Source organism: Podarcis erhardii (genome assembly GCF_964252035.2).
Source record: "Podarcis erhardii genome assembly, chromosome: 1".
Classification (NCBI taxonomy): domain Eukaryota; kingdom Metazoa; phylum Chordata; class Lepidosauria; order Squamata; family Lacertidae; genus Podarcis; species Podarcis erhardii.
Genome location: NC_138497.1, coordinates 118,264,535 through 118,276,687, shown reverse-complemented (window position 1 = coordinate 118,276,687; position 12,153 = coordinate 118,264,535). Strand labels below are relative to the sequence as shown.

General features: G+C 45.6%; 1 protein-coding gene across 4 annotated transcripts in view; it reads right to left on the bottom strand.

Annotated features, from left to right (window-relative positions):
- WIPF1 (WAS/WASL interacting protein family member 1) overlaps window positions 1–12,153 on the bottom strand; it is a 62,883-nt gene that overhangs the window by 31,225 nt on the left and 19,505 nt on the right. Inside the window, exon 1 of one of the 4 annotated variants that reach the window (XM_081838695.1) lies at window positions 12,002–12,113. The exons of the other annotated variants lie outside the window; for them this stretch is intronic. The gene's annotated coding sequence lies outside the window, so the exon portion shown is untranslated. Of the gene's footprint in view, window positions 1–12,001; window positions 12,114–12,153 lie in introns of those variants that run through there. 4 annotated transcript variants of the gene reach the window in all.

The window sequence follows — 12,153 nt, the reverse complement described above, 5'->3', positions numbered from 1 at the left end:
TTTGACTTTAGCATATCTTCATGGGAATTAGGAAATAAGGGGGCAGGGGGGAAGTGAGGGAATAAGCAACATACCTTTCATCTCTCTTTTTTAAAGGATAACGCTGTAAGTCCCAGACCCCCACCATATGGATTCAAAAACTAAGGCCATTGTTTAGCAATGACTGCCAATGAAAGATACCTTTTAAAGACATATTTGAAAGTTAAGTTTTTAACTTTTAAAGTAATAAAACCATTTGCATTGTGTGTGTGTTTTTTTTTAAAAAAAGTCAAATACAGTGGACCTTCTAGTTATGTAGCGCTCTGGGTACGTAACTTTCGGGTTACGAATGTGGCAAACCAGGAAGCGTATACTTCCAGGTTTCACTGCGCACGCATGAGCAGAAGCACTCTGTGTGCCACACACATGCGCAGAAGTGCTCAATTGCGCCGCGTGCACAGAAGCAGCGTCTCTGCCTACGGGCTTTTCAGGTTGCGGGTGGACCCCCGGAATGAATTCACCGTATTTTTCGCTCTATAAGACACACCTGACCATAAGACACACCTAGTTTTAGAGGACAAGAAACAAGGGGGAAAAAATCTCTCCCTCCCTGAGCAGCGCCTCTCCAGCAAAGCAGGAGGAGAAATGGAAGGAGCTCCGTTTCTCCTCCCGCTTTGCTGAAGGGGCGCTGCGCAGCTTTCCCTCTCTGCGTAGCGCCTCTTCAGCAATGAAGAGGCGCTGCGCAGAAGGAAAGCTACGCAGTGCCTCTCCAGCTAAGCGAAGTCAGAACAGCAAGAGGGATTGCTGCGCAGCGAAAGCAGCAATCCCTCTTGCTGTTCTGGCTTCTGGGATAGCCGTGCCAAGCCTCTTCAGGGCAGGGGGAGCGCTCCTCCCGTTGCACTGAAGAGGCTTCGTGCGACTATCCCTGAAGCCAAGAGAGCAAGAGGGATCGGTGCGCACCGATCCCTCTTGCTCTCCTGGCTTCAGGGATAGCTGCGCAGCCTGCATTTGCTCCATAAGACGCACACACATTTCCCCTTACTTTTTAGGAGGGGAAAAGTGTGTCTTATAGAGCAAAAAATACGGTAATTCATATCCGGAGGGTCCACTGTACAGTCGTACCCTGGATCCCGAACAACTTGCGAGTCGAATGTTTTCGCTTCTGAATGCCAGAAACCCAAGAGTGTTCCAGTTTGTGAACATTCTTTGGAACCCAAACGACCAACAGGGCTTCCGACTGGCTGCAGAAGCTTCCTGCAGCCAATCGGAAGCCGCGCTTTGGTTTCCGAACGTTTTGGAAGTCCAAACTGCTGCACAAGGGGGATAATTTTTGTCAGGCTTACAGAAGTGGAGGGAAGGGGTAAACAAGCCCTTGCTATGATCCCAATGAAAAAATTCTCCCCTCTCCATTGCCTTGCACATATCATTATACTTATAAAATCCATGTATGTGGTTGTTAACCCCACGATTAACATAATGTCTACTTCAGCCCTTAAAGGTCACCAAGTAGCAAGCAAGCGTCCCCACCCACAAACCGCACCAATCTGAATACATAACCAACTAACAACTTTTGTGTATGTGCTCTGCACACGCCAACTCATTGAATTCCCAAAGATACTTCTTCACGTTTTCTCAGCAGTCGGGGGTTTAACAGAAGCAAATTTGTCTTTGGGCTTTGAATGACGCCTGTCACACGTGCCACTGTGGTGCTTTAACTACATCAAATCATGCTGATTATAGTAAGACAAAATACATATTTTTAAAGTAATCCTAGGCGAAGAGAACGCTCTCTCTCCCGATTTTCACGAGGACCACAGCACACAGGTAGCGAAGGTCCAACTCCTTCCTCCCTCATCACGACGCAATGGGATTTCCCCCCCCCCCATCGCTAACTGCGGTATCATGCACTGGAGAGAGGTGTTTCCACTGAGTTCGTGGCTGTGGAAGGAAGTGTCAAACCACTCCTTCCTGGTGAGCAAACTTTTTGAGTTCTCCAGAACTATCCCTTTTGCTAAACATTCAACCTGAAGATGAGTTCTGGAGGACTTAAAACACTACTTAGTACATCCCCCCCAACCCACCCCACCCCAGATTTTAGGCATAGCTGTCAAGCATCCCTTTTTTTGCAGGAAATTCCCTTATTCCAGCGCCGTTTCCCGCTGCTTCCCACTGCTATCCCGGATTGTTAGATATCCCGTAAACTGTCCCCAGGACAGGTAAGGCTGCTGATCCCTTATTTTCAAGGCTGCTAATCCCTTACTTGCAAATCTGAAAGTTGACCGCTATGATTTTAGGTGGTCCAAAGAAAGATACTGTGGCTTTTGAATTTCATCTCGTGGAACAAATACACAATCTCTGGCTGAGCACTGAAATATTTCAGATTGTTCTCCTGTTCTCACCATATGTGCCTCTATTCTAGTTCCAGCTCAGAGAGAGAAAAAAGGTGAGTCTCATCAATCAGCAGAGTTTTTTGGGTGGGTAGAGGGGAGACACCAGTTTAATACCTTGCAAAATAAGCAAACTTTTAATAAAAGCAATTCAACTTGCTTCCTGTTTAGCTTAAGCACCTGCGAAAACCACAAAGAATAGTATGTTAACTTTTAAATTTTATTTCAATGCTGCAATGCTGCCAGTAGGGATAAATATTTTGGCAGCACCAGGCAAGAATGAATTTGTTTTAAGCTTACTTACTTTTCTATTTAGTTTCTGCCATTAATAAATGGAAAACTGCATTTGCAGAGATTGAGGGGCGGGCAGGGGGAATCTTCTTTGCCAGAATAAAACTGGAATACCAGAACTCGAAGCCTCCTGCCCATACTTCTATGCATGATTTATATATTCTGTTTCAGATCCTACTTCGTCCGAATCAGTCATCCCCAGCCTGATGCCCTTCAGATGTCTTGCCATATAACCTCCACCTGGCTGAGACTGAGATTGGCATTCTAGTCCAAAACATCTGGAACACAAAAGGTTTGGGGAGGTCTGGACAGTAATCCTAACCCAGATGATAAAAAACCAGCAATTTCTGTTTCGAGCATGTTTAGGGTTAGGAATACCCACTCAAAAGAGTATTAGTCAACTGACAGTTCCAAACTACTTGGAACTTTGGAGGTGAAAGAAACCTTACAAAACATTTACTTAGGAAATATACCAAAGGAAACAAAATTTCCCTGGCTATTAGCCTGGGGGAGAAAACAAACAGGCAATGCGTACAAATGCAGCCGAAATTGGGCCAAGCATTTAATGATATTTTTCTATTGTCTGACCCCATACAGAAGCTTCTTTTAGAAGGGGCCAAACACAGAACTTCATAGCCTAACAAAACTGCAGGTTTCTAAAAAAAAAAGGAAAAACGCCAAGACACTTACTTAATTTGCACACTAAACAAATTCACTTAAACATCTGGCCCAAGGCTGGCTGTCAGGTCCCAAATGCATCTTTGAAAAATCTGGGCAGCAGTTACCTTTTCCGAGAAATAAAGCACACGCACTAATTTGTTCGAGAGACTTTGATCACGCCAAGACACCTGCAACTGTACAGTGGTACCTCGGGTTAAGTACTTAATTCGTTCCGGAGGTCCGTTCTTAACCTGAAACTGTTCTTAACCTGAGATACCACTTAAGCTGCACTGCCAGAGCACGGTTTCTGTTCTCATCCTGAAGCAAAGTTCTTAACCTGACGTACTATTTCTGGGTTAGCGGAGTCTGTAACTTGAAGCGTATGTAACCAGAGGTATCACTGTAGTTCTTTGGAGCTTCAGCACAGCTGAAGGCTTGGGTTTGTGGAATGCCTTTGCAAGAAGCTGCTGTGCAAGGAGCATGAAACCTTCTATCTACCCCATCGAATTGCTCCCCCAAAGCAAAGATCTGTTAAGGGCCGCAGTGGGTTACATAACCAGGGTTGCCATCACGGAAAACTCACCCATGCCCTTCCCTCCTCATGCTGATCATTTGTCCCTATTTATTTACGTTTTAGAAGAATATTTGCATCATTCATTTGCACTGTCTAGTCTAGCCTCTGTGGACCACAACTCACAACATCTCATGCCAGTTTGGCCAAAAGTCAGGGAGTTGTAGTCTAAAACATCTGGGGAAGAGTACCACATTGGCTACTTCTGAGCTAGTTTGTAAAGCATCACACTATAGTCTATTGTAAAAATTAGAAAAATGATCAAAATATGACAGAGAAAAGAGGTGTTTACAAGGGCCCTGGAGAAGGAGTAAGCAGTGTGTGTCTATATAGCAGGCTCTTTAAAAAAATAGCAGAAATTGCGGCTTGCACCTTTGAAAAGCTAATAAAATACAGTGGTACCTCGGGTTACATATGCTTCGGGTTATATACGCTTCAGGTTACAGACTCCGCTAAGCCAGAAATAGTGCTTCAGGTTAAGAACTTTGCTTCAGGATGAGAGCAGAAATTGTGCTCCGGCCCCATTAGCTAAAGTGGTGCTTCAGGTTAAGAACAGTTTCAGGTTAAGAACGGACCTCCAGAACGAATTAAGTACTTAACCCGAGGTACCACTGTAATACACAGATTTTAACATCTCTAAGCAGCAAAGTTCGGCAGATGTTGGACATCTGCCAGGGCATGGAACCCACTGCCAGAACCACTTAAACTGTTACTTTACATTTTACACTTCTATAACTAAAGTTATGCACTTTACTTAACGCTCAATTAGCTTCATAATAACATTCCTATTAATTATTTTTTGTTGCAAACCAAAAGGGCAGAAAAGCACGACTAAAGCACACACACACACACACACACACACACACACACACACACAACTACTCCCTCTGAACACAAAACACCCACCAGCCACTCCCAGGGACAAGACTTGAATTCAGACAGGTGTGGAAAGGAGGGTATCAGGGCAAGGGCAGCTGTGCAGGGCACCTACAGGTGCCAACAGGAAAAACATGCTAGTGGGTTGAATGTGCTCTGGTGGCATGCAGGGCTATGCAGGAAAAACAAAACACCGAGGGCTTTCAGAAAGGTGCAACTAATAGGAGCACTTTATTAACCCCAATTCACTTTAATTACAATTCCACCTAAGCTCCGGGACAGGAGCCTATTGAAACAAAACAGCGTGGTAACTTAAATAACCGGATAAATTATATATATAAAAAACCACGGCTGAACTGCCACACAATCCGAAGTTAGGGAAACGGCTTTAAAGAAAACCCACACTGCCCACTTTTCAAACTGCTTTTCTCGTGCAGGCTCTTGCATCTATAGCACAAGAAATAACACAAGAAACCCAGCTGATCAGATGAAAGGTTGATAATAATAATAATAATAATAATAATAATAATAATAATAATAATTTATTATTTATACCCCGCCCATCTGGCTGGGCCTCCCCAGCCACTCTGGGCGGCTTCCATGGAAACCAAAAATACAGTAAAATATCACACGTTAAAAACTTCCCTGAACAGGGCTGCCTTAAGATGTCTTCTGAATGTCAGGTAGTTGTTTATCGCTTTGACATCTGCTGGAAGGGCGTTCCACAGGGTGGGCGCCACTACCGAGAAGGCCCTCTGCCTGGTTCCCTGTAGCTTTGCTTCTCGCGATGAGGGAACCGCCAGAAGGCCCTCGGCGCTGGACCTCAGATCTAACTCTGTGTCCCGTTTTCCCAGAACCATCTTCCAGGTGCATGCAGAAAGCCCTCTGCTGTTACGTGCAGCGTTCGAAAGTCGCCAGGTGCCAGTCGCATTTTTGTACCTGGCTTTCGGCCTCTTGCGACCAAGTGAAGATGCTCAGGTGGCAGGATGATGCCTGATGTCTCCACCATCTGGAGGTGCCACGCCTGGAGATCATTGGGTCTTGATCGTTTTCACACAGTGGCAACACATCCTGTAGAATTCTATCCATGATCTGCACAATCAGAATGAACTTCAGGAACCCAAAAGTGGTATTGACAAATACGGCTTTTGAGCCACCTGGCCCAAAAATGGCAACCAGGCGTTATGTTTTGGCGACTGTAACCCTGGTTTAAGGAGCCATATAGTGCCGGGGTTATATATATGAGTTTCTAACACTGGTTACATGGTAGAGGTAAAGGGACCCCTGACCGTTAGGTCCAGTCGTGGCCGACTCTGGGGTTGTGGCGCTCATCTCGCTTTATTGGCCAAGGGAGCCGGCGTGCAGCTTCCAGGTCATGCGGCCAGCATGACTAAGCAGCTTCTGGCAAACCAGAGCAGTGCACGGAAACGCCGTTTACCTTCCCGCCGGAGCGGTACCTATTTATCTACTTGCACTTTGACGTGCTTTCAAACTGCTAGGTTGGCAGGAGCAGGGACCGAGCAACAGGAGCTCACCCCGTTGCGAGGATTCGAACCGCCGACCTTCTGATCGGCAAGTCCTAGACTCTGTGGTTTAACCCACGGTGCCACCCGCGTCCCAGTTACATGGTAGACTGCCCTTGAAGCTGGACGTTCCATATTAGCCAGTGATAGGCCTCCTCTCCTAGGGAATATGCTTTGAACCTATTTCTAAGCAGGTGGCCTTTGCCAAAGCTTCTGGGAGCGAATTCGAAAAAGAAATGAAATGCATGCTGTACCTCTTGCAACAGTTGCAGAGCACAGGAGGATCTGAGCAGGAAGAGGCACAGTGCAGAAGAAAGGTTCTGGCCTGAAAGCAGAAGGCAGATGGGCTGCCATGTATCGATACCCTAGGCTAAGTCCTAGCTTGGAACAGGTGTTTGTTGGCTGCACGTCCTTTTTATTGCACTTGTACAAAAATAAGAACCCAATACCACATCCTATTATCAAGCATCAGATGTCCTCCAAGCACCCTGCGAGGTTGGTTAGGCTGGCAAATAACAATGAGCTCAAGGTCACGATGTCGGCTTCATGGCTGAGCAGATCCAATACACCACGAGCTACACCTCAGTGGCTCCCAAGGCCTGTGATCAACTGCCTTAGATGGAAGCGTGAGAACCATCGAACCGCTGGTGAGGCTTCTCAAGCCAGCCTCTCTCCAGCATTGCAAAATCAACTCACCCCCCCTCCCCAGACACACACACTGCCTCAGCCTCCACAGCAGCTTAGATTCATTTCCTTACCTGTTCTCTCTTTCTGTTGAGCCTGAACTAGGGCTGGGTAATAATAATAATAATAATAATAATAATAATAATTTATTTATTTATACCCTGCCCATCTGGGCTGCTCCCAACAGAATATTAAAAACACGATAAAACATCAAACATAAAAAAACTTCCCTAAACAGGGCTGCCTTCAGATGTCTTCTTAAAGTCAGGTAGTTGTTTATTTCCTTGACATCTGATGGGAGGGCATTCCACAGAGTGGGTGCCACTACCGAGAAAGCCCTCTGCCTGGTTCCCTGTAACCTCACTTCTGGCAGTGAGGGAACCGCCAGAAGGCCCACGGAGCTGGACCTCAGTGTCTGGGCTGAAAGATGGGGGTGGAGATGTTCCTTCAGATATTTTTCAAAAATCGTGATCTATCACAGCTAAACATCGCAATATAATAATATATCATGATGTCTGAAACAAGGATGGAGCTATGTAGTGATATTTGGTGGCTCCGTGGTATTCCCTCCATTGTGATTTTTATTATGAAACTGATATCACGATATGGACTTCAAATTGGTTTTGGACAATATATTGATATATCGCCCAGCCCTAGCCTGAACCATTACTTCATTCTTCCATTTTTACATAGTTGCGTAGTCTTTTCTTGCTCTTCTTCCTGCTGCTCTAATTTTAATCTCAAAAATTAATTCTCCCCTCTCTGGTTTACGCAGTTACCACTTTTGTACAATCCCCTTATTGTTTTTTCCCCTCCCCTCTTTGCCTCTGTCACAATGCTCTCTGACTCTTCCCACTTCCTCTTCTCTAACTTTTCTCAGTTTTTCTCATCAAGCAGCGTTATCCGTTTATAAAACACAGGCTATCATTCGCTGCTTTGCTTTTGCATGCTTCAATGGTGGTGCTTTCAAAAAAGATTTTCCATTCATTTTACAGGTCCACAAAGAAGTGCTACCAGTGTGAAAGAAAACATAGAACCTGAAGCAAAGTGAATGGCTTTGTACAATGGAAACCAAAGGTTTTGTACAGTCACACACATAGCCTTGCAGCACACAGGGGCCATTTTTTTTCACAGCATGCTTTTTGTGCACAGAGGTTTGCAATTGCACAAATCTTCACGCAATAATTCCACTTAAAGCGGAAGATGCTATCTGTGTTGTCCCCTATCACTCTGGGCAGCTTCCAATAAATTTGAACACAGTAAGACATCAAACATCAGAAACTTCCCTATAGAGGGCTACCTTCAGATGTCCTCTAAAAGTCAGATAGTTGTTTAATTCCTTGACATCTGATGGGAGGGCACTCCACAGGGTGACCCCGCCTGTATGTATATTGGTACACAGAGGTGACTGCTGCTTCCTGTTTTGCCTACTTCATTCATAGACAAGTGAAACAGGAAGAGGAAGTGGCACAGCCCTGCAGCATCTGTGGACTTGCCCCAATAGGAGGGATGCAAGAAAGCCCTCTCTGGACTCAGCGAGGATGGCAAAGAAAAAGCAATTTATAGGCACTGTATATGCAATATAAACATTGCGCCACCAGATGGCGCTGTGGAGTCCCGTTTTCTCTCTCTACCTGTTTTCCCAGTTTAAATTTACGTGTTTAACTGAAACGCTTGATGTGTCTAGAGTCAGCCTCTGTGTACCTATATAGGCAGTAAGTGCTTGAGAAGTGCAAGAGAGCAAACGTAAACGTTCCTGGCAAACGAACCCGCACCCTGAAAATTATAACACAGTGTGGTGGGTGCTCATTCAGTATTTGCAACTCAGCCTTTCCTTACAACACCTATTTACAGGGCCTTGCTACTGTTTCTTTAGGGTCACCAGATCGCCATGCTGACGGCAGTGGCAGTGGAAGCCACAACTGGCAAAACACGTCAATCAGAGCCTAGTTCCTAAAAGCCAGATGTTTTGGACTACAACTCCCATCACCCCAGACCCACTGGCCATACTGGTACAGGGGTTAATGGGAATTGTAGTCAAACACCAGGAGAGCACCAGAATGGGGAAGACTGCTAAATCAAGTAATCTTCTGGATCCTTTTCTCCATGGCCCAGGGTCCTACAAGGACTAAATCTCCTTTGACTGGCCATTTCTCTCCAGTTCCCAGAATGGACCTTCCTGTACCCCACAGAAACTGAGCTGTATAGATGTATAATCAATGAAGCCTGAATAGTTGGGGTGGTTATGAACATTCTGTGCTGCTGCTTCAGCCAATGAATGTCACAGGCTTCACCACCAGAAGCACAACACGCTAAAGAAGTTTGCGTTCTTCCCTATAAATAGCATTATTGCATAGATCTAGCAGTATTTATGTGAATCCAATCATACAAAGGTAAAAGTAAAGGTAAAAGTCCCCTGAATGGTTAAGTCCAGTCAAAGGCGACTATGGGGTTGCGGTGTTCATCTTGCTTTCAGGCCGAGGGAGCCAGCGATTGTCCACAGACAGCTTTCCGGGTCATGTGGCCAGCAGGACTAAACTGCTTCTGGTGCAATGGGACACTGGGACGGAAGCCAGAGCGCACAGAAACACTGTTTACCTTCCCGCCGTAGCAATACCTATTTATCTACTTGCACTGATGTGTTTTCGAACTGCTTGGTTGGCAGGAGCTGGGGCAGAGCAACGGGAGCTCACTCCATCATGGGGATTCGAACCGCTGACCCAGGCATGTCTCACTACAGCAGGAAATGCTGATTATTTTGTTACATGTGCCTATAACTAAAAAAACCCCCACAGGTTGTGGATTTTCACCACTGTGATGACAAGGACATTTTCTTTTTAGAAGGAGTGGGTAGAAAAACACTAGTCAACCTCTGCATTGTCAAGAATCAGCATATTATAAAACATTCTGAACCCAAATATTATTTTGCACAGTTAGGGACAGACCACAGGACAACGTCTTGGAAGTCACTGATCCAGTTTTTGGCTTGGTGCTCTTTCCCCCCATGTCCTTTCTGGGTCTCAAAGTGGGACATGCATTTCCCCTCCCCCAACCATGTTGTCCTCACAACTACCCGGTGAGGCAATTTTTGGCTGAGAGTGTATTTCAACTTGGGTGCCCCCTCCCCTGCCCAGTCCTAGTCTGAGCACTACCCTGAATTTTCAGAAGAATATGCAAGTTATTCACAGAGAAGGACAGAGGCCACAGAACCACCCAACTGGTTCTGTGACTTTAAGTGCACTCTTGGACTTGTTTTTCCTCCAAAAGCAAACCCCCCCCCCCCCCCGCTGTCCGCTGGAAGACTGCAATTGAAACTGATGGAAGTTTAAAAAACAGCTTGTGATACGGCCTGGGGAGGAAGGAGGTCCAGAGGAGGGAAAAAAAGAATATTTGATCCTACCAGTTATGCCCCTTACACCAAGCCCAGCAATTGTCTGGATGCTGGGAAGATTTTCTTCTTACTCTTGGAGCAAAAAGGGTTTAAGTGAGACACAACAAAACAAATTCCTTCCAGTAGCACCTTAAAGACCAACTAAGTCAGTTCTTGGTATGAGCTTTCGTGTGCATGCACACTTCTTCAGATACACTGAAACAGAAGTTTCCAGACCCTTCTATATAGTGAGAAGGTGGGGAGGGGTGTTACTCAGAAGGGTGGTGGGAATGGGTGATTGGCAGATAGAATTCACCCATTCCCACCACCCTTCTGAGTAATACCCCTCCCCACCTTCTCACTATATAGAAGGGTCTGGAAACTTCTGTTTCAGTGTATCTGAAGAAGTGTGCATGCACACGAAAGCTCATACCAAGAACTGACTTAGTTGGTCTTTAAGGTGCTACTGGAAGGAATTTGTTTTGTTTTGACTATGGCAGACCAACACGGCTACCTATCTGTAAGTGAGACACGTTTCAGACAGAGACAAAGAAGAAAGCAAAATCAGATCGACTGAAGAAGCAAAAGGAGGCACACTCTGGCTTATGCCATTGGCCAGAGCTCCATGGAGCACTGAGAGTCTTAATCTCAGAGTTGTGGGTTCAAGTCCCACACTGGGCAAAAGAGTTATGCACTGCAGGGGGTTGGGTTCGATGACCTTTGTGGTCCCTTCCAACTCTACAAATTCTATTATTTTTGTCTGCATCCAAGGAAGAACACCATGACAAAGGGGAGACCAACCTGGCTCCATTCACCGGCCCCTGGAGGAGCCGCAACGCTTGCTTTCCTCTTCTTCGCTCATTTTGCATCTAATTATGCCGCAAGCTCACAAGCAGGCCCTTGTGCTCTCTTTTAATATACGTGCAGGGCTTAGAAATTTTTTTAGGCACTGTAAGTATTGAAATCAGTAATAGCATTTCAGAGCTAGCAAACTCCACTAAAGGAGCAACCACATCTGCAGCACAATCCTAGGCATGCTTACACAAAAGCACATGTAATTTAATTCCCACTAAATTCAAGGGGCCTTACTCCAAAGGAGGCACGATTGGACAATAGCTGTGTATAGGATTGCAGCCTTAAGTCTTTTGCATTAGCCGATTACAATAACAGTTCAAGGTTCTCCCCACCCCAGCTGTGTGTGTGTGTTTCACAACCTGTGGGTCCCCAGATGTTGTTGAACTACAACTCCCATCACCCCTAGCTAGCAAGGCCAGAGCTCAGGGATGATGGGAGTTGTAGTCCAACAACATCTGGGGACCCACAGGTTGAGAACCGCTGGTGCCACAACAATAAAACATGCTTTCATTACCAAAATATTAAAATCCTCATCTTCTCACAGACAGGTAAGTTCACCAGCACACACACACACACACACACACACACACACACACACACACACACACTGAACCACCAACCTGAATATTAATTGTTCCCTGTTATATGCATCTTTTGGGCGACCTTGCAAGTCAGAAGCTCAGCGCTGTCCTAGCGAAAGTCTCATGCTACAATCGTCCTACCCCAACCACGACAACCTTAAACACACACATAACACTCATATTCGAAAATAATAAAAACTTACTGCAAAAAGAAAAACACAGACCTGAGCTGTCTTCAGCAGTAGGAGAGCTGTCACGTCTGAAGCTCCCCTCAGCTTTCAGCTGAGTTTCCTGTCACATAGCCACAAGACACCACACTTCCCCACACTGCCTCTTGCTAAAAAAACCCTTGCTCCATCTACTTCGTTTCGACTCG